Source organism: Myotis nattereri (genome assembly GCF_964212035.1).
Source record: "Myotis nattereri genome assembly, chromosome: X".
NCBI lineage: Eukaryota > Metazoa > Chordata > Mammalia > Chiroptera > Vespertilionidae > Myotis > Myotis nattereri.
The window spans coordinates 57377914-57400230 of NC_138078.1; positions in this window are offsets into that span (position 1 = coordinate 57377914).

Here is a 22317-nt window from a genome sequence, read left to right on the forward strand (position 1 = left end):
AAGAAGATGATACTGTAGACAAGTAGAGATAAGGAATAAGACTCCAAACACAAGGATGGATGAAGAAACTGCAAGTCCAAAACTGAATTTATGTATGTATTGGGGGAGGGGGGGATGGATGGTGGTGGTCGCAGTCATGAGGAACATGGTGTTTTGTTAGTGCTAGCAGAGTATAATAATGAATTTGATTTCCTTTTTACACAGTAGACTACTGAATATTGTTAAACTATTGAAAGGAAGGTCAGCTCAAGTCTGAAGTTATGTGCAACAACTGGTCCAGTTGATCCTTTAACAACATGGTCTAGAACAGCATTGCTGGATATTGGACATACTAGAGAAGTGAAGTTTCAATCTGTGTCACTGATGATTCACTTCATGTTACATTTGCCCGATAATAAGTAAGATATTAGTAAAAAGGGAAATTGGGTATCGTGTACACGGTTATTACCTTCACAATTGTTCTGTAAATCTGGAACTATTCTAAAATAAAATATCCATTAAAACAACACTCAAAATCCTAGGAAATGGGAACAACTGCACATATTGGAAAGTACCACGGAAATTATGGGGGAGTATGGCAATTGTCTTAGAGGAAACACCACCTCCCTGCCATATGCTGGACTATAATGGACCTAGAGGAAATGGGAAGGAGAGAGAGGACAGTTAGGGAAAAATTAAAGGAGTAAGATGAAGGTCTCCGTTCTATAACCAGAGTGTGTGAGATTTCTGCATCCTCTGCCACCCCCGCCCCTCCTGGTTGGTAAATCTGAGGCTTTGTGATGTCAAGCCACACCATGGCAACCACTTATTTAGGGCAGTCAGAGCTGAAGTGAAGGATCCTCATTAATCTAAAAAGTATATATAGAGGCCAGGACAATTTGAGTAGTGTCTGTTGCCTTGAGATAGCGAAACTTAATAAGAAAATAGTGTAGACTAGTAGAGATAAGGAATAAGACTCCAAACACAAGCATGGATGAAGAAACTGTAAGTCCAAAAGTGAATTTATGTTTCTACTGAGGGGGTGGGATGGATTTTCGTGGTGTCAGTCATGAGGAACAGGGTGTTGTGTTAGGGCTCGCAGTTTATAATAATGATTTGATTCCTTTTTACATGGCTGACTATTGGATATTCTTAAACTATTGAAATGATCGTCAGCTCAACTTTTGAAGTTTTATGCCACAACAGGTAGAGTTTTTCCTTCAACATCATGGTCTAAAAGAGCATTGTTGGATAGTGGATATACTAGCGAAGTGAGGATTGACTCTGTTTCATTGATGAAGTGGGATCTATGGAGGGGGAAGGCATGTGAGAAGGGAGTAATGTAGATTTCTTTAGTAGGAGCACCCGACATTCCATTCCATACTCAACCAGACCCTTAACATAAAGACAAGGAGAAGTCTGAATGGGGATTTTTTCTCAACACTATCTCATGCGGTCAAGGAAAAAAGAAGCTGATGCTTAATTTCGGTTTAAATTGGGGGGGGGGGGATGGATGGTAGTGGTCGCACTCATGAGGAACAGGGTGTTGTGTTAGTGCTGGCAGTATGTAATATTGAATTTGTTTTCCTTTTTACATAGTAGACTATTGAATATTGTTAAACTATTGAAAGGATGGTTAGCTCAAGAAGTGAAGTTTTATGACACAGCTTGTCCAGTTTTTCCTATAACAACTTGGTCTAGAACAGCAGTGCTGGATAGTCGAGATACTAGAGAAGTGAGGTTTCATTGTAACTGTTTCACTGATGATTCACTTCATGTTACATTTGCCCCATACATAAGTAAGATATTAGTAATAAGGGAAATTGGGTATGGTGTACATGGTTATTAACTTGACAATTTTTCTGTAAATCTGGAACTATTCTAAAATCAAACATCCATTAAAACAACACTCAAAATCCTAGGAAATGGTAGCAACTGAACATAGTGGCAAGGACCACAAAATTACGGGGGAGTATGGGAATTGTCTTAGAGGAAACACCAACTCCCTGCCATATGCAGGACTATAATGGAACTATAGGAAATAAGAGAGAGCGAGGACAGTTTGGGAAAAATTTTAGGAGTTAAGAGGAAAGTCTCTGTTCTATAACCAGAGTATCTGAGATTTCTGCATCCTTTGCCACCCCCGCCCCTCCTGTATGGTCAAGCTGAGGCTTTGTGATGTCAGACCACACCATGACAACCACTGATTTTGGGCAGCCAGGGTGAAGTGAGTGGATCCTCAATAACCTAAAAAGTATATATAGAGACCATGACCTTTTGAGTAGTGTCTGTTGCCTCAAGATAGCGAAACTTAATAAGACGATAGTCTAGACTAGTAGAGAAAAGGAATAAGACTCCAAATACAAGGATGGATGAAGAAACTGTAAGTCCAAAAGTCAATTTATGTTTGTATTGGGGGGGCTGGTATGGATGGTCATGGTGGCATTCATGAAGAACAGGGTGTTGTGTTAGTGCTGGAAGCGTATAATAAAGAAAATGATTTCCTTTTTACATGGCAGACAATTGAATATTGTTAAACTATTGACAGGATGGTCAGCTCAAGATCTGAAGTTTTATGACGCAAATGGTCTAGTTTTTCCTTTAACAACTGGGTCTAGAACAGCATTGCTGAGTATTGGAGATACTAGAGAAGTGATGTTTCACTCTATTTCACTGATGATTCACTTCATGTTTCATTTGCCCCATACATAAGTAAGATATTAGTAATAAGGGAAAGTGGGCATGGTGTTCATGGTAGTTATCTTCACAATTTTTCTGTATATCTCGAACTATTGTAAAATAAAACATCCATTAAAACAACACTCAAAATCCTAGGAAACCTTAATATCTGAACTTAGTGGAATGGACCACTGAAATGAGGGGGGAGTATGGCAATTGTCTTAGAGGAAACACCACCTCCTTGCCATATCCTGGACTATAATAGAACTAGAGGAAATGAGAGAGAGAGATAGGTCAGTTTGGGAACATGTTTAGGAGTTAAGAGGAAGGTCTCTGTTCTATAAGCAGAGTGTCTGAGATTTCTGCATCCGTTGCCACCCCCGCCCCTCCTGGATGGTTAAGCTGAGTCTTTGTGATGTGAAGCCACACCATGGCAACCACTGATTTTGGGCTACCTAAGCTGAAGTGAGTGGCTCCTCATTAACCTAAAGAGTATATATATTCCAGATGAATTTTTGGAGACTTCGTTCTAGATCTCTGAAGCATGCCGTTGGTATTTTGATGGGAAGTGCATTGAATTTATACATTGCTTTGGGTAGTATGGACATTTTAATGATGTTGGTTCTAGCAATCCATGAACCAGTATGTTCTTCCATCTGTATATGTCTTCCTCTATATCTTTTTTTAACGTCCTGTATTTTTCTGAGTAGAGGTCTTTTACCTCTTTAGTTAAGTTTATTCCTACGTAGCTTAATTTTTTTGGTGCAATGGTAAACGGGATTGTATTTATAATCTCTCTTTCTGAAAGTTCGCTATTGGTGTATAGAAATTCCTCAGATTTCTTGGGGTTAATTTTGTTTCCTGCTACATTGCCAAATTCATGTATTAAGTCTAGTAGCTTTTTGATGGAGTCTCTAGGGTTTTGTATGTATAATATCATGTCGTCCGCAAATAAGGACAGTTTTACTTCCTCTTTTCCAATTTGGGTGCCTTTTATTTCTTCTTCCTGCCTAATTGCAATGGCTAACACTTCCAATACTATGTTGAACAGGAGTGGTGATAGGGGGCATACCTGTCTTGTTCCTGTTCTTAGGGGAAATGGTGTTAGTTTTTGTCCATTGAGTATGATGTTGGCTGTGGGCCTGTCATATATGGCTTTTATTATGTTGATTTATGATCCTTCTACTCCCGCCCTACTGAGAGTTTTTATCAAAAATGGGTGTTGAATTTTGTCATATGCTTTTTCTACATCAATTGATACGACCATGTGCTTTTTTTCTTTCAGTTTATTTATGTGATGTATCACGTTTATTGATTTGCGGATGTTGTACCATCCTTGCATCCTTGGGTTAAATCCTACTTGGTCATGGTGTAAGATCTTTCAGATGTACTGCTGGATACGATTTGCTACGATTTTGTTGAGGATTTTGGCATCTATGTTCATCAGGGATATTGGCCCGTAATTCTCTTTAATTTTTTTGTCTTTACCTGGTTTTGGTATTAGGGTGATGGTGGCTTCATAGAATGAGCTTGGAAGTGTTCCTTCCTCTTGAATTTTTTGTAGTAGTCTGAGGAGGAAAGGTTTTAGTTCTTCCTTGAATGTTTGGTAAAACTCCCCTGTGAAGCCATCTGGTCCTGGGCTCTTGTTTGTTGGAAGCTTTTTGATGACTGCTTCAGTTTCTTCCATAGTTATTGGCTTATTGAGATTTTTAGATTCTTCCTGATTGAGTTTTGGAATGTTGTATTTTTCTAGGAATTTGTCCATTTCCTCCAGGTTGTCTAGTTTTTGGAGTAGAGCTGTCCATAGTATTTTTTAACAATCATTTGTATTTCTGTGGGGTCTGTTGTTATTTCGCCTCTATCGTTTCTGATTTGATTATTTGGGTCCTCTCTCTTTGCTTCTTGCTGAGTCTGGCTAGAGGTTTGTCAATCTTGTTTATCCTTTCAAAGAACCAACTCTTGGTTTCATTGATTTTCTGTATTGTTTTTTTGGTCTCTATGTCATTTATTTCTGCTCTAATCTTTATTATCTCCTTCCTTCTGCTGAATCTGGGGTTTACTTGTTGCTCTCTTTCTAATTCTTTGAGTTGTAGAGTTAGGTGATTTCTGCCATTTTTTTTTTTTTGTTTTTTGAGATCGGCCTCTAGAGCTCTAAACATCCCTCTCAGGACTGTTTTAATTGTGTCCCATAGGTTTTGGATTGTTGTGTTTTCATTGTCATTAGTTTCCACGACGTTTTTAATTTCTTCTTTGATCTCATTGGTAAACCAATCAATATTTCATAGCATGCTCTTCAGCTTCCAGGTGTTTGAGTATTTTTTGTTGTTTTTATTGTAGTTTATTTCTAATATTATGCCAAAGTGGGATGCGAAGATGCTTGTTATGATTTCAATCTTCATGAATTTGGGGATACTTTGCTTGTGACCCAATATATGGTCTATTTTTGAATATGTCTTATTAGCACCTGAGTAGAATGTATATTCCCTGTCTTTGGGGTGAAGTTTTCTGAAGATGTCTATTAAGTCCATCTGATCTAGTGAGTCATTTAGGATTGCTGTATCTTTGCTGATTGTTTGTCTAGAGTAATTATCCAGTGCTTTCAGTGGTGTATTAACGTCCCCTACTGTGGTTGTATTGTTGTCGATCTCTCCTTTGATATCTTCCAGGAGATTTTTTTATGAATTTGGGTGCTCCTGCATTGGGTGCATATATGTTTACCAGGGTTATATCTTCTTCTTGTATTGATCCCTTTAGTATTATGAAGTGTCCTTCCTTATCTCTTGTTATGGCCTTCACTTTGAGGTCTATTTTGTCCGATATAAGTATTGCTACCCCAGCTTTCTTTTCCTTTCCATTTGCCTGAAAGATATTTATCCATCCCTTCACTTTCAGTCTGTGTGAGTCCCTTCTAATGAGGTGGGTTTCTTGTACACAGCAGATGTATGGGTCATTTTTTTTCTATCCATTCAGCCATTCGATGTCTTTTGTTTGGAGCATTTAGTCCGTTTAAGTTTAAAGTTTTTTTTGAAAGGTACTTGTTTGTAGCCATTTCTTTTTGTGTGTGTGTGACTGTTTTCTTTCTGAGCTTTTTATTTCTTCTTTTTATACTAGTCCCTTTAGCATTCCTTGCATTGCTGGTTTGGTGGTGATAAACTCCCTTAGCCTTTTTTTGTCTGTGAAGCTTCTTATTTCCCCTTCAAGTTTGAATGATAGCCTTGCTGGATAGAGTATTCTTGGATTCAGTCCTTCGCTTTGCATCACTTTGTAAATTTCTGTCCATTCTTTTCTTTCCTGATGTGTTTCTGTTGAGAAATCATTTGATAAACTATTGGGAGGTCCCTTGTATGTCACTTTCTGTCTATCTCTTGCAGCCTGTAAGATTCTCTCTTTGTCCTGAACATTTGCCATGGTAATTATGATGTGTCTTGGTGTGGGTCTTTTCGGGTTCACCTTGTTTGGGACTCTCTGGGCTTGTGTGACTTTTTTCTTCCTCACCTCAGGGAAGTTTTCTGATATTATTTCTTCGAATAGGTTTTCTAATCTTTGTTCGTCTATCTTTTGTTCTGTCACCCCTATTATTCGTATGTTTTTTCATTTCATGTTGTCCCAAAGCTCCCTTAGGCCCTCCTCCTGTCTTTTATTTTTTTTCTCAAATTGCACTACATTTTGGGTGTGGTTTTCTTCCTTGTCTTGTAACTCAATTATTGGGTCCTCTGCTTCTCCTAGTCTACTGTTGATACTTTCAATGGTGTTTTTTTTATTGCAGCTATATCACTCTTTATTTCTTCTTGGGCCTTACTAAAGTTGTTGATTTTTTCATCTGTTTTTTCTAGCTTCTTCCATATGTTATTGATTTTTTCATCTGTTTCTTCTTGCTTCTTGCATAGGTAGTTGACTTTTTCATCGGTTTCTTCTTGCTTCTTGCACAAGTGGTTGATTTTTTCCTTCATCCGGTTTATGCACTCTGGGACCCTTATTCTGAATTCTTTTTCTGTCATGTTGCATGCCTCTGTATTACTTAGCTGCTTTTCTGGAGAGTCCTCTTCTCTTTCCTTTGGTGGTTTATATGTCTACCCATGTTTGATCTTACTGACATATCTAGACGTTGAGTCGTTCAGTGGTTGCTCCCTGGGTTGCAGTGACTCCTTGGTCTTTGTTTGCTCTTCGGACGGTTGCAGTACCAGCTGCTCTTCAGTTGGCAGCAGCTCCTCTGGTGGGTGCTCTTAACAGCTGTGGTGGCTCTTCTGGCAGGTGGTGGGAGGTTTCACTGATGGGGATTGATCTAAGGAGGGAGCAGTAATCTGAGAAGGGAGTAATGTAGATTTCTTGATTTTGGGTGAAAGACAAGCCATTCCATACTGAGCCACACACTTAGACAAGGAGAAGTCTGAATGGGGATTTTCTCTAAACACTTTCTCATACTGGCAAGGAAAAAAGAAGCTGATGATTAATTTAGGTTTCGATAGGGGGGGTGGGATGGATGGTGGTGGTCACAGTCATGAGAAACAGGGTGTTGTGTCAGTGCTGGCAGTATATAATAATGAATTTGGTTTCCGTTTTACATGGTAGACTATTGACTATTAAACTACTGAAAGGATGATCAGCTCAAGATCTGAAGTTTTATGCTGGAACTGGTCCAGTTTTTCCTTTAACAACTTGGTCTAGAACAACAGTGCTGGATATTGGAGATAGTAGAGAAGTGAATTTTCACTCTGTTTCACTGTTGATTCACTTCTTGTTACATTTGCCCCATACATAAGTACGATATTAGTAAAAAGGGAAATTAGGTATGGTGTTCATGGTTATTATCTTCACAATCTTTCTGTAAATCTGGAACTATTCTAAAATAAAACATTCATTAAAACAGCACTCAAGGATGGTACAATATCTGCATATCAATAAACTTGATACATCACATAAACAAATTGAAAGAAAAAAACTACATGGTCATATCAATTGATGCAGAAAAAGCATTTGACAAAATTCAACAAGCATTTTTGATAAAAACTCTCAGTAAGGTGGGAGTAGAAGGATCATACCTCAACATAATAAAAGCCATATATGACAGGCTCACAGCCAGCATCATACTCATTGAACAAAAACTAACGACATTTCCCCTAAGAACAGGACAAGACAGGGATGTCCACTCTCACCACTGCTGTTCAACATAGTACTGGAAGTATTAGCCATCGCAATTAGGCAAGAAGAAAAAATAAAAGGCATCCAAAATGGAAAAGAGGAAGTAAAACTGTCCTTATTTGCAGACGACATATTATACATACAAAACCCTAGAGACTCCATCAAAAAGCTTCTAGACTTAATATATGAATTTGGCAATGTAGCAGGATACAAAATTAACCCCAAGAAATCTGTGGCATTTCTATACACCAATAGTGAACTTTCAGAAAGAGAGATTATACAAACAATCCCATTTTCCATTTCATCAAAAAAATTAAGCTACCTAGGAATAAACTTAACTAAAGCGGTAAATGACCTCTACTCAGAAAACTACAGGACATTGAAAAAAGATTTAGAGGAAGACATAAACAGATGGAAGAACATGCCATGTTCATGAATTGGTGGAATCAACATCATTAGAATGTCCATACTACCCAAAGCAATCTATAAATTCAACGCATTTCCCATTAAAATACCAACGGCATACTTCACAGTTCTAGACCGAACTCTCCCAAAATTCATCTGGAATAAAAAAAAATGACACTGAATAGCTGCAGTGATCCTGAAAAAGAACATAGTAGGTGGGATCTCAATTCCAGATATCAAGATGTATTACAAAGCCACTGTTCTCAGAACTGCCTGGTACTGGCACAAGAACAGGCATATAGATCAATGGAATAGAATAGAGAGCCCAGGAATCGGCCTGAAACAATATGCTCAATTAATATTTGACAAAGGAGGCAAGAACATTCAATGGAGCCAAGATAGGCTCTTCAATAAATGGTGTTTGGAAAATTGGACATATATATGCAAGAAAATGAAACAAGACCACCAGCTTACACCATACACAAAAATAAACTCAAAATGGATAAAGGACTTAAATGTACAACAGGAAACCATAAAAATTCTAGAAGAATCTAAAGGCAACAAAATCTCAGACATATGCCGAAATAATTTCTTCACTGATACAACTCTTAGGACACTTGAAACTACAGAGAAAATGAACAAATGGGAATACATCGAAATAAAAAGCTTCTGCACAGCAAAAGAAACCATCAACAAAACAATGAGAAAACCCACTGTGTGGGAAAACATATTTACCAATGTCATATCTGATAAGGGCCTAACCTCCAAAATTTATAGGGAACTCATAGAAGTTAACAATAGGAAGTTACACAATCAAATCAAAAAATGGGCAAAGGACCTAGATAGACACCTCTCAAAAGAGGATATTCAGAAAGCCAAGAGCGTATATGAAAACATGCTCAAAGTCCCTAATCATCTGAGAGATGCAAATCAAATAAACAATGAGGTACCATCTCACACCTGTCAGACTGGCTATCATCAACAAATCAACAAACGACAAGTGCTGGAGAGGATGTGGAGAAAAAGGAACACTTGTGCACTGCTGGTGCGAGTGCAGACTGGTGCAACCACTATGGAAGACAGTATGGAGTTTCCTCAAAAAACTGAAAATGGAACTCCCATTTGACCCTGTGATCCCACTTCTAGGAATATAACCCAAAAAGCAGAAACACAAATCAGAAAGGATATATGCACCCCTATGGTCATAGCAGCACAATTCACCATAGCTAAGATCTGGAAACAGCCTAAGTGCCCATCAGTACATGAATGGATTAGAAAACTGTGGTACATGTACACGATGGAATACTATGCTGCTGTAAAAAGGAAGGAGCTCTTACCGTTTACAGTGGCATGGATGGAACTGGAGAGCGTTGTGCTAGGTGAAATAGGCCAGTCAATGAGGGAAAGTTACCACATGATCTCACTCATTCATGGATAATAGAGACCATTATAAACTTTTGAACAATAAGAGATACAGAGGCAGAGCTGCCTCAAACAGATTGTCAAACTGCAGCGGGAAGGCCGAGGATGGTTGGGGTGCAGGAGGGAGGGGGGTAAAAGATCAACCTAAGGACTTGTATGCATGCATATAAGCATAATCAATGGACATAAGACACTGGGGGATAGGAGAGGCTAGGTTACTGTCAAGGGCGAGGAGGAAAGAGAGGACACATATGTAATACCCTTTGAAATACTTTAAGCAATAAAAAAAAAGTGATTTCAGAAATTAAAAAAAATAAAATGAAAAAAATAAATCTAGAAAATTTTTTTTCATTTATAATGCTAACAGTGAGACACCCAGGAAAACACACATGGTGTCAAAATAAGCCAAAGGAAAATCATTTGGGCAAATATAAAAAGTACCAAAAGTAAAAATTTCTTTATTAACCTAAGGTCGAGAATATGTTTGTATATTTTCAGAAAACAACTACAAGACCACGTGGATTGCTGCAACAGAGAGGAATTCTCAGGAATGCTCCAGTCATGAAAACAAGAGGAGAGACAGTTCAGAGATGGAGACGCTGAAGACGCTTTTCCATGCTAGCAGTCAGCAACTGTGTGTCGCTGCAGATTGCCCAGGACCAAACCAGAGAGGGTCGGACCTGCATTGCCACCATTTTTCCACAATCCAGAACTGAAATATCATTGTTGACATGTACACATAAGGAACTGTTGGACATTGAAATTGGGACTTAAAACAATTTTTGTCCTTGAAATGTTATGCTTAAGTTTTAAAATGTTTTGGGTTACGCATTGGCATTGTTATCGTTGTAATAGCCAGAGCTTTGTTCTTGATGTTTAAGTTTTATTTTCATTATAGTAGCTTAATTAATAAAACAAAAAAGGGTGAGATGTGGGACACTGACATAGGGTTAAGCCTCGGACTGACCTGCTGGCAAAGTCACAAACAAGTCCTAGCTTAGAGGGCACAGTCCTCTTAGCATAATTAAGCTTGGAATTATAACACTCCCTAGATGTTATCTGGGAATCTAATGGGCTCAGGAAGTGCAGGAAGTATAACCATGGTGTAAACAAGTGAAACTCACAAGGAAAGTGAAACATAGGTAACCACTACCTTGTTTACCACTCACTATAAAAATCTTCGTGCTGACAACCCCCACCGCTCTCAACGTGGACGGCATTGCGGCCTGGGTCAATTACACTCCCGTCCAGTCAGCGGACCCATCCATGACCCGGAAAGACTTCATCACCAAATGGGGCATCGATGGAGATCAACGCTACCCGCTCAAGCTCAAGCTGCAGCGTGCTCGACCTGTCTGATTCTGGTAACATTGCTCTCGATCACTCCTGTCACCAGGAGACCCCACAATACTGTGTAATAGACTTAGATGATGCCTGCTTCTCCATGGACATGGCTCCAAAGAGACAAGGACAATTAATAGGATCAGATGTTTAGTAGCATAAGATTGGCTGCCTGAAGCGGCCATGATGCCAATATTATGTTTCATTGTATTGATATGTTATATTGACCTTTGATTCTTTTGCAGGTTTAAATGTGTGTTGGCTGTCCTGTAAGGGGACTGTGTGGGGTGACCCCCAAAAGTAAAGGGTATCTAGCTGCCAAGAGGGCAGGTGGCCAACTGGGCACGGACGGGTGCCCATCAGGTTGTGGTCACTGTTGAGAGACAGTTGACATTTGGCAGCATGTATACTGCTTGCAGGCCTGCGTGACCATGGCCATGTCAGGGGTAGTAAGCTGGAAAAGGCCTGTTTAGAATAGAAGGTCTAACGCAGGGTGTTGCATAGAAAGAAAGTTTAATGCCAACAATTACTGTTTTGTTATAACTCTGAAAAATCCATGAAAAGGAATTGGCAAGGAAAGTCAGAAAATCTTAGAGTAGATCAGTATGTTTTTCTCCTTATGTAATTCCTCCGAAATCGGGCAATGCTAAATAAGTCATGTCAATACATTTCTTTGCATATATTTAATAAGACCAGATCCTGATAATGATTTTATTAACAGGAAACTTTGACTGGAATATCATGTTTTAAAGAGCCCTGTCTGAGCTCTAAAGAGTTGAAGCCAGTAAGAATGCCACGAAGAAAGCCTGGTATCCTGGTAGGGAGCCCTGAAGATGGCTGGTGCTGGAATGTCAGGCCAATGCCCTACCATAACTGGGGGTTGGTAAGAGTAGAAGGGGAGCAGCAAATATGCCTCTGCATCCCTGCAGAACCCCCGCACACTCTGGGCCACAACGAGTGGGAGGGCTACTGATATGAGCCTTAAAACCTGGAGCGTAGGCTCAGGTGGAGTTGCTACAGGTGAGGGATTCACCTAACTCCGCAAAAACTGTAGGCTGGCCTGATGGAAGCTGGATGGCTTAGCTTCCTGACCTATGGAGCACATTAAAATTCAACCATGAGACTGCAGCAAAGGTAGTCAGTTACCATTCTTGTTGTATTTATGCAAATATCAGGAGAGTCGGTAAATTAACCTTGATCTGGCTTTTTGATATCCATGGAGGAATTTTAAGAAGAAAAATCCTATTACAATAGAGGCTGTTAAAGCTAAGATGGTTTCTTTCCCTTCCACCGAACCATTTGTTAAGCACATAGGGGTAGTTCAGTTGATAGTTCTGTGTGCCCAGTACGGGCCTCTAGCAACGGTGGAATATTAATGCAGTCCGTCTCATGATTGAGCAGGAAGTTCCATGAAACTGGGGGAATGAAAAGGCGAAGGATATGTCCTCCATATTCCCCGTATCCTCAATGTTGGGGCAGCCGCCATGTGCTCAGGATAGTACCAGCTTCCTGTATCCCAGGACACTGCTGGCCAAACCCAGAACCTTTTTAACTTACCCAATGACAATCAGGGGACGTGCGCGCCTTGGTGATGACCACATCCTGTGTAATAAGACCCGACTTGCACCTAGCCAATCGGGAGGGCCCACAATCATCTCCCCTCCCCTAACTCCACCCCCCTATTAAAACCCCATTTTTTCCCACAGGCGTTCTCTCTCGTCTCGTCTTTGTGAGGATAGGAGCCAGACATGTTTCTGTGATAATAAAGGACTCTTTGCTTTTGCATTGGACACGGCTGGCTCCCTGGTGAGGTCTGTTGGGGATTTAAAATCTGGGCATAACAATAACCAAGATAGTGGTGATGGAAAATTTGGACTTTAAGTTGAATGAAGAGAAGAGGGAGAAAGATAGAACGAATCAGATAATTGTGTCTTACTACAGGAAGGGGAAAACCTCCAGTAAGCAAGCCAACAAATGCAGAAGAAGAAGTGGTGGAGTGTTCATCTACCACAGGTGATACACAGGTTCTCTGAGGAGAATACACGTTATAATGTGATTCCCTCTATAAACAATGCTTCAGAAAAGGGCATTATGAGAAGATGAAAATATTAATGGTCTCCTTGAATAAATACCAGCAAGGGTATAAAGGAAATATGTATTTTTGTGTGTTTTCCGATGATGGGGAGGGATGTAAAGAAGGGGCACTCCTGTGAGAAGGGAGTAATGTAGAATTCTTTAATTGGGGCATCAGACAAGCCAGTCCATAATGAGCCAGACACCTTGAATAAGGACAAGAAGAAGACTGAATGGGGATTTTTTTCCTCAACATTTTCTAATACTGACAAGGAAGAAAAGAACTTGATATTTAAGTTAGGTTTGGATTGGGGGGGGTGGTGGTTGGTGGTGGTCGCTGTCATGAGAAACAAGGCGTTGTGTTTCTGCTGGCAGTGTAAAGTAATTAATTTGATTTCATTTTTACATGGTAGACTATTGAATATTGTTAAGCTATTGACAGGATTGTCAGCTCCAGATGTGAAGTTTATGCCACAACTGGTACAGTTTTTATTTAACAACTTGCTCTAGAACAGCATTGGTGTATAATGTTGATATTAGAGAAGTGAGGTTTCACTCTGTTTCACTGATGATTCACTTCATGTTACATTTGCACCATACATAAGTAAGATATTAGTAATAAGGGAAATTGGGTACAGTGTACATGAGTATTATCTTCCCAATTTTTCTGTAAATCTGGAACTATTCTAAAATAAATCTATTATTAAAACAACACAAAAAAATAGGAAATGGGAATATCTGAACGTAGTGGAATGGACAACTAAAATGACTGTGGAGTTTAGGAAGAGGATTAGAGGAAACACCACCTCCCTGCCATATGCTGGACTTATAGTGGAACTAAAGGAAGAGAGAGAGAGAGAGAGAGAGAGAGAGAGAGAGAGAGAGAGAGAATGAGAGAGAGATAATTGAGAGAGAGGTCAGTTTGGGAATAATTTTAAGAGTTAAGAGGAAGCTGTCTGTTCTATAACCAGAGTATCTGAGATTTCTGCATCCTCTGCCACCCCTGTCCCTCTTGGATGGTCAAGCTGAGGCTTTGTGATGTCATGCCACACCATGGCCAAACTGATTTTGGGCAACCAGACCTGAAGTGAGTGGCTCCTCATTAACCGAAAGATAATAAATAGATTCAGGACCCTTTCAGTAGTGTCTGTTGCCTCAAGATAGCGAAACTTAATAAGCTGATAGTGTAGACTAGTAGAGATAAGGAATAAGACTCCAAACACAAGGATGGAAGAAGAAACTGCAAGGCCAAAATTGAATTTATGTTTGTATTGGGGTCAGGATGGCTGGATGGTGGTGTTCGCAGTCATGAGGAACAGTTTGTTATATTAGTGCTGCCAGTTTATAGTAAAGAATTTCATTTCCTTTTTACATGGCAGACTATTGAATATTGTTAAACTATTGAAAGGATGATAAGCTTAAGACATGAAGGTTTATGCCACAACTGCTCCAGTTTTTCCTTTAACAACTTGATCTAGAACAGCATTGCTGGATAATGGAGATACCAGAGAAGTAAGGTTTCACTCTGTTTCACTGATGTTTCACTTCATGTTAAATTAGCTCAATACATAAGTGAGTCATTAGTAATAAGGAAAATTGGGTATGGTGTACATGGTTTTTACCTTCACAAATTTTCTGTAAATCTGGAACTATTCTGAAATAAAACATCCATTAAAACAACTCTCAAAATCCTAGGAAATGGTAGCAATTGAACATAGTGGAATGTACCACTGAAATGAAGGGGGAGTATGGGAATTGTCTTAGAGGAAACACCAACTGCCTGCCATTGGCTGGACTATAATGGAACTAGAGGAAATGAGAGGGAGAGCGAGGACACTTTGGGAAAAAATTTAGGAGTTAAGAGGTAGGTCTCTGTTCTCTAAGCAGAGTGTCTGAGATTTCTGCATCCTTTGCCACCCGCGCCCCTCCTGGATGGTGAAGCTGAGGCTTTGTGATGTCAAACCACACCATGGCAACCACTGATTTTGGGCAGCCAGGGCTGAAGTGAGTGGCTCCTCAATAACATATAAAGTATATATAGAGGCCAGGACCCTTTGAGTAGTGTCTGTTGCCTCAAGATAGGGAAACTTAATAAGATGATAGTCATGACTAGTAGAGATAAGGAATAAGACTCCAACACAAGGATGGATGAAGAAACTGTAAGTCCAAATTCAATTTATGTTTGTATTGGGGTGGTGGTGGTATGGATTGTCGTGGTGGCAATCATGAGGAACAGGGTGCTGTGTTAGTGCTGGATGTAAAATAAAGAATTTGATTTCCTTTTTACATGGCAGACTATTGAATATTGTTAAACTACTGACAGTATGGTCAGCTCAAGATGTGAATTCATGCCACAAGTGATTGAGCTTTTCCTTTAACATCAGGGTGTAGAACAGCATTGTTGTTTATTGGAGATACTAGAGAAGTGAGGTTTGACTCTGTTTCACTGTTGGGGAGGCATCTAAGTAGGGGGCAGGCATTTGACAAGGGAGTAATGTAGATTTCTCTATTTGTGGCACCAACAAGCCATTCCATACTGAGTCAGACACTGAGCATAAAGACAAGGATAAGTCTGAATGGGGATTTTATTCCGAACACTTTCTCATACTGACAAGGAAAAAAGAAGCTGATGTTTACTTTAGGTTTGGGTTGGTGCGGGGGGATGGATAATGGTGGTCACAGTCATGAGGAACAGGGTGTTGTCATAGTGCTGGCAGTGTATAATAATGAATTTGATTTCCGTTTTACATGGTAGACTATTGAATATTGTTAAACTATTGAAAGGATGGTCAGCTCAAGATCTGAAGTTTTATGCCCCAAACGGTCCAGGTTTTCCTTTAACGACTTGTTCTAGAATAGCATTACTGGATTTTGGAGATACTAGAGAAGTGAGGTTTCACTCTGTTTCACTGATGATTCACTTCATCTTACATTTGCCCCATACATAAGTAAGATATTAGAATAAGGGAAATTGGGTATGGTGTACATGGTTATTATCTTCACATTTTTTCTGTAAATCTGGAACTATTCTAAAATAAAACATCCAGTAAAACAACTCTCAAAATCCTAGGAACCATTAATATCTGAACACAGTGGAATGGACCACTGAAATGACGGGGGAGTATGGAATTGTCTTAGTGGAAACACCAAGTACCTTCCATATGCTGGACTATAATGGAACTAGTGGAAATGAGAGAGAGAGAGTTAAGACAGTTTGGGAAAATTTTAGGAGTTAAGAGGTAGGTCTCTGTTCTATAAAAAGAGTGTCTGAGATTTCTGCATCCTTTGCCACCCCAGCCCCTCCTGGATGGTCAAGCTGAGGCTTTGTGATTGAAGCAGAACTAAGCAGAAATGCACCCAACTCCCTCTTCAAGGACGAGGTGGAGACATGCTCTTCTCCCTCAACTCTATGTTGTCTGACAAGGCTGGCCCTCAGCCCAAGCCCCACCCCACCCCCCGAGAGTGACCACAAGAAAGCTGGTATTGTCCTAACTCTTCCAGCCACCCTCCTGAGTGGACCAATGAAGTTCCAGAAATGTAGCTAATGTCCTAATAAGGCTATAGTGGAGGATGGCTCCAACCTTCAGAATGTGATGGTCACTTCCAGACCCTTATGATGTAAAGCCCTGACCAATCTCTGTAACTCACGTCACCCCTAAAGCCCACCCCAAATAGCTAGCCCTATATAACCTTTGTTCTCCTGGGAAATGCTCTCTCGCCTCACCGCTGCGCCGGATAGAGGCTGGGAGCCAATTCTAGAATTGATCAATAAAGACTCGTTGCTTTTGCATCAGAGGAGGCTCTCTGTTGGTGGATTATTGGGGACCCCGAACTCTGGGCATAACATTTTCGTGGCGCGTCCGGGATCCCCCAAAAAACCCTCGAGGGACCCCCACTCTGAGAGTCTGCTGTCCACGGTAAGTGTCTATGTGTTGTGTGTTCTGTCCAATGAGAGCTCGCTTCTGTAATCTGGCCTGATAAGATCTGAGTGGCCGCACTGGTGGATCTCGGGCAGGAGGAGTCAAGGGACGCCTTGAACCTCCATCTTGCGGGGTGTAAAAGCCCCACCTGGCGGGGTGTAAAAGCTCCATCTGGCGGGCTTTAAAAGCCCCATCTTGCTTTTTTTCAGTTTTTCTTCCGCGGGGTTGGAAGGCTGTTCTTAGGTGTTTTTGTTTCTTTGGTGTCTGTATTCTTTTGTTTGATTTTGTGGACTCACTGGACGGACGCTATGGGACTGACTCAAACTACTCCTTTAAGCATTATGGTCGTTTTAAAGTCAAGGGCTGGGCCAAACCTGCTTGCCAGCCTCAGTTGTGGTTTTCCAGAACTGCTGAAAACTTGGCACCTTGAAGCTTACTGAATTCAAATGATGAAAACTTATGTCTTGCATTTTTGAAGATTAATCTCAAAAATGTTACTGATTGAGAAAAACTGTGTTGTGGTAGTTACATGCCTTTGCTGAATGAATGTCTGGTGAAAGTGTGAGAGTGTGGAGGGAGGGGGCCTGCCCTCTCCTCTCCTTTGTGTGGCTCCACAACTTTGGTCAGGCAGGTACCTGAGTGAAGATCTGTGAAAACAGGTCACCCGTCCCTTGTCTGTCCCTCGTCACCGATCATCATGAGGTCGGGCCAAAGTAAACCTGCTGTTCTTAATTACATGTTAAAAAATTTTTTTTAAGGAATACAATAGAGATTGTAATATTAAAATGAATGCTAAAACACTGAGGAAGCATGAGTGAACTGAGTGAACAGCTGTTTGTGTGGAACTGGCCTATTTGCTACCAAGAGGGGGGGCTGGGCACAGTCTTAACTCCTCCGGTAGGTTCTCACCAAAACGTTGGTCAAGAATTCTGTTCTGGGACATGGGTGCCAGGAGTGCCCCCACACCCGTCTGGGGAGTTGGGCATTGTTTTGTTTATCTGCTCAGCTCCAGTCTCTGCTAGTCTTCTGAGAGTGTGAATAAGAGTGTTTATCTATTTTGGCTGCTCATTACTAGTCTGTGTGAACTGAAAGTTACTTTGATTTATTTTGCATTTCTTTTAATTCATGTGGCTGAACATTTGGACTGGACCCGCGGTGGGCTGCAAGAAACTCTAGCAATTCTCAGAGTCTTTTGCTCGCCACTACAGAAGGAATCAGCCCACTTAGTTAATATAAATTTTTGTCTATCAGTTGCTCTTACCTGGGTTGTAAATCACTGTAATTCCAAGATTGCTTAGTTCTGAGATTGCATATAAACGAGTAAAAGAAAAAATCTGTGAGGAAAACCAGCCTGGGCTGAGAGAATTGGGGCGGGGGAGGGTTGGCAGTTATGCTGCTGGCTGCAAACCTAACAGGTCTATCAATGAACTTCAAGGTTACAAAAAATAACTGTAAGCACAGTCTTTCTCTGCCCTGGTTTATTCTTTTAACCGCTCCAATGCTAAATCAGACCGATACTTGTACTTTGTTTTATCAAAAAAGGTCTAGATATATCTTAAGAGTAAACGTTCATTTAAAATATGTTCATAAATATTAATCTAAAATTGTTGAATTTTCACCTTTGATAATCATTAAAGGATTAAGGGTTCTAAGAATAAAATAAAACAACAACTGAACTCCCGCTAGAAAAGCGGAGGAGGAACAAAGCTAGAATCTGAAGCCCCCCCTGCTGATTTAGAACTCTTTGCCAGGCAGACTCAGCCCCTGAGAGCCAGTTCAAAGAAGTGGGGGCTGAATGCCTGAGCTGCCCACAAGGCCCAGAAGCCCCTGGTGGAGAAGAGGTGTGAGCGCAGTCAAAGAGAGCCTACAGGAGCTGCAGCAGCTGCTAGCGGGCACCTAGGTGCAGGCTAAGCTGGAGAAGGCCTAGGTGCTGGAGCTGATGGTGCAGCGCTTGCTGCAGGGGAGAGCTTGTGGGCGCAAGCAGCTGCAGGCAGAAGCCAGTGAGCACTTCGCTGCGGGCTACATCCAGTGAACCCTTGCTTGAGTCCATACCACTGCAAAAGGGCAGTGGCTTCTGGTATTTGCTGGGGGAAGCTCTGGCTGGGCCTCTGGGAGACCCTAGGCTGGAAGAGGAGGGGTTAATATCTCCTTCCAGTGCACTCCCTTGAAAGAGGCCTGGTTGCTGCTCTGCCACAAAGGGAACTGGTAAACAGGCAAAAAGCAGGGCCCTAAGTGTTCACAAACAAGCACTCTCCCAGGACCTGGGAGCTATCAGGACTTTGAAATTCTCCAAGAGAGGAGGAGTCCGACTCAGACTGGACAAAACCTCGTTGGGTTTGAAAAACCAGAGGCTGCATATTGAACTTATAGACTGCAGTTTGCTGGGCAGAGGTCCAAGCCCAGTTATATAGGGGTTAAGCTACCTTGTACAGCAAAACAACTTTCTCCTGTGCCAGAATACATTGTAAAAAAATTGAATGCATGATAAACCAGTAAGCTGGAACAAGTAAAATAGGGAAACTGAGAAGAAATCCTATCTTCCCTAAAGCAATGACACTTGGGAGTACATACTTTGCATTTGCCTCCCTAAAACAAAGGTTAAATCGTTTATGTCACTCTGATTAGTGTCATTTGTTGTCCACACCCTGGGACAAATGAAGTTAAAAAATAAGCCTTATTTTGATTAGTTCCTTTATTCAGAAGGAGCCAACCCGGTCCCTCCCTGCAACTTGAATGATAAAATGTGTGTTAAGGAATTTTAAAATTGCTCAAAACTCGCTGCCTTGGGTCCAATTCTGCATGTGTAAGAAGGGACAGAGTAAAGGCCAGAAGAGGTTGGCAAGGCCATCCAAACCACCTAGCCGCTATTGGCCAGAGCCGCCTGAGCTGGACCTCCTCGGACTGACATCAGCTGACTCTGACTAGGACAGATTGGGCTTTTTCCAACTGGGCCCCCGTGAGCCGAAGGTCAAAATGAAGATCTGGGGCTAGACTACGAAATTTATGATTGATGCAGTGGCAGAGCATTCGGTAGTTACTCAAAGGTAGCTCCCCTCTCAGGACAGGAAGTCACCAATATTGGAGGTACAGGTACAGTACCACAACTGCAGACTGTTCTGCCACCCCCGCCGATGTCAGTGAGGCGGCAATCAGGTGGTTCATGAATTCCTATATTTACCAGTTGACTTGGTCCCTCTAATGGGCAGAGACCTTTTAGCCAAAATGGAAGCAGAAACCACTTTTACCCCAGATGGCTCAGCACTGCCTGGCCTAGATGAAGAGACCTCTCAATGATCCTGTCCTTAGCAGTGCCGAGAGAGAAAGAATGAAGACTTTATACCCCCCAGCCAAAGGACCCCACATCTGTTCTTGTCAGGCCCACATCAGGGGACTTGGGCAGTGTTTCTGTTATCTGCCAAAATTCCCAAGACTGTAAAAGTACTTGTTCACTTAAAAGGTATAAATGTAAATGTTTATTTGATATTAATATATCTACTTAGGTATAAATATTTGTAAGATAAATAAAACCCCCGCTTAGTTTCCTGGTGTATTCTGGAGCAGCCTCTTCAGTCTTGACAGAGCCAATGGGACCAGTAACATCTAAAAAGACACCAGTTCTAAAAGCCGCCAGACAAACTGCCTTTTTCCTTGGACATCAAAGAGGACTGGGGTCCTCAGAAAGAACACGGTATCTCATTCGTTTCTAGTCATGCCAGAATTCCTGTTCCCCTTACTTGGACGTGATGTCTTACAGAAATTACAAGCCACCCATAAGCTTGTTCTAGATGCCCTGCCAGTGCCACCTCAGACGCTGTACATCCTTTCCAGCCTAGGGACTCGATGTGGGTAAAAAAGTTCACGATCCCAGGACTCACCGCAACTAGAAAAGGACTGTACCTGCAGAAAATTGTATAATAGACTCAGATGATGCCTGCATCTTCATAAACATGGCTTCAGAAAGACAAGGACAATTTTACCTTATATAGAAAGGTCAAAGTGTGGACTTTAGTCACCTCCCTATAATGTTTGTATAGCCCTGCCATATCTCAATTTTAGTAGCGGAGGATTTGACTGCCTGAAGAGGCCATGATGCCAATATTATGTTTCATTGTATTAATGTGTTGTATTAACCTTCAATTCTCGTACAGGTTTAAATGTAGCTGTAACGACAAATGTCCAGTCTCCCACACTGAGGAACATTGCTATAGCTATGTGTTAGCTGTCCTGGAAGGGGACTATGTGGGGTGAACTCCAAAAGTAAAGGGTGTCTAGCTGCCAAGAGGGCAGGTGCCCAACTGGGCAAAGGAGAATACCCATCAGGTTTTAGTCTCTATCGAGAGACAGTTGACAGTTGGCAGCCTGTATACTATCTTGTAGGCCTGTGTGACCATGCCCATGTCAGAGGTGTCACAAAACCTCAACTGTAGAAAACTGGGAAAAGCCTGTTTGGAATAGAAGGTCTGAGGCATAGTTATGCATTTATAAATAACATAGAAAGAAGGTTTAAAGGCTGGTTTGAAAGTATAAAATTTATAAAAGTTGTGTATATGAAAAAAAAAAAGAAATGTTAAAAGAAAATGAATCAAATGGTACAGGGCAGTAAGTCAGAAAGAGTAAATAACTTACATTCTCCCTCACTAAACATAGGGTAAATAGTTATGCCAAAGTACTTAGAAAGAACTGATACAAGAAATCCAGCAGTTACTGTTTTGTTATAACTCTGAAGAGTCCATGAGAAAGAACTAACAAGAAAAATCAGAAGATCTTAGAGCAGATCAGTATGTTTTTCTCCTTATGTAATTCCTCTGAAATTTGGCAATGCTAAATAAGTCATGGCAATACATTTCTTTGCATGAAATCTATAAGACCGGTTTTCAATAGCGATTTCATTGACCGGAAACTTTGACTGGAGTATCATGTTTTAAAAAAACCTGTCTGAGCTGTGAAGACTTGAAGCCAAAAAAAGTGCCACAGGAAAGGCCTGGTATCCTACTTGGAAGCCCTGAAGATGGCTGGTGCTGGAGCGTCAAGCCCATGCCATACCATCACTGGCGGTTGGTAAGAGTAGAAGGGGAGCAATAGGATGCCTCTGCATCCCTGCGGAACCCCACACACTCTGGGCCAAAACGAGTAGGAGGGCTACTTTGATGGGCCTTAAAGCCTAGAGTGTGGGCTCAGGTGGAGTTTCTACAGGTGAGGGATTCACCTAATGCAGCAGATACTGCAGGCAGGCCTGATGGCAGCTGGATGGCTTGGCTTCCTGGCCCTATGGGACACATTAAGATTCAATCATGAAATTCCAGCAAAGGTAGCCAGTTACCATTCTTGTTGTGTTTATGCAAACATCAGGCCAAATTGA